We start from the raw sequence: 1,302 nt of genomic DNA, 5'->3' as shown, positions 1-1,302 counted from the left end.
CCGGGGTAAAACTCAAGCTAAACTCTGAAGTCAGCGAGAGACCGTTTAAGACAACATAGTCTGGTTGAAATGAGACAACAAGACTCTCTAAATATATATCTCTAAATTTAAAGAGAGTGATAGCGTATCACACAAGAAAACCGTCATTTAAATAAAAGATAAACCTAGAAATATATATTACACAAAGAATATATCCATTTTATCTAGTGGTCTTGGATGCCTCCGGAATGGGTCCCACATGATACCTACCAAAGTGGTATCATTCCGTGACTTCTTTTAACTGATTCAGTCATTCAACTAAACTAAAATTAATCAATTGTACTAAACATCCCATCATGATAAGAGTTTACCATGTTTAGTCCCTACATCTATTTCTAGTATGATGCAAATGTAAAATTTAAGATTACCTCTAACAAATATAACCAAAGTGGATATATTTTGAGGTTTTATTACATGTTGTATAGGTTTTAAAATTTCAAATATGTTTAGTTGTTCACTTGTTAAATACTATTTTCATAAGTTAAACGCTAGAGATTCTAAATACATATATATATTATTGTTAATTGGACAGATTACTGAACATATTACAGTTAACTCTATCATATGTTAATTAAGAAATGTAAAACTCTTAAAGTTGACAATAAGCCAATGAACAATCGGTGTTTACTATTGAATTACAAGATTACAGGATAATCTCACACCTCCTAAGTAAAATGCTTTTGCTTATGACTGCTTGCCCTAATTTACAGATGCACAAGATATTTATAGTGCATGGGGAAAAAGAATATTTTGGTGGCGACCTTTCTCAACGGATTGATTGCGACCTATCCCCTTTCATTGGTGGAAGTTTCCTCTCGTTCTCTTTTTCCCCGCCACGTCAGTAAGGTGGTCCTACCTTGTAATGGTTTGATTTTAGAAGGCTCCTTGGTGGATCATGTGTCTTTAGTTAACAAAAACATCCTTAATATACACTATTCTATTTTATATATCGTTTATATAGATTAGAAAAGGTGCCATGCTTATGTTCTTTGATCTAACATGTCCGGAAACTATGGTCGCAAATGAGACACGTGAAGCTCAAGTTGGACTAGAGACAATGTTAAATTCAACTAAAATTTGATTTGATAAGCCGAAAATATTCTTGACACAAACTTAACCTTGATTTGAAAAGAAGTAAACTTTAGTTCAAACACTTGAATCAGTCAAAACAAAATATTAGTCCGTCTGATATAATCATTGAAGTAACATTAAATTAAGAACTTAGACAATTCAAATATTTTTAACTTATAAGTTGATAAACAT

The sequence above is a fragment of the Bidens hawaiensis genome, unplaced genomic scaffold, assembly GCF_021521415.1.
Source record: "Bidens hawaiensis isolate Kalapana, Puna unplaced genomic scaffold, B.hawaiensis_p1.1 tig00002236_1, whole genome shotgun sequence".
NCBI classification, from domain to species: Eukaryota; Viridiplantae; Streptophyta; class Magnoliopsida; order Asterales; family Asteraceae; genus Bidens; species Bidens hawaiensis.
Note: the sequence above shows the minus strand (reverse complement) of the source record.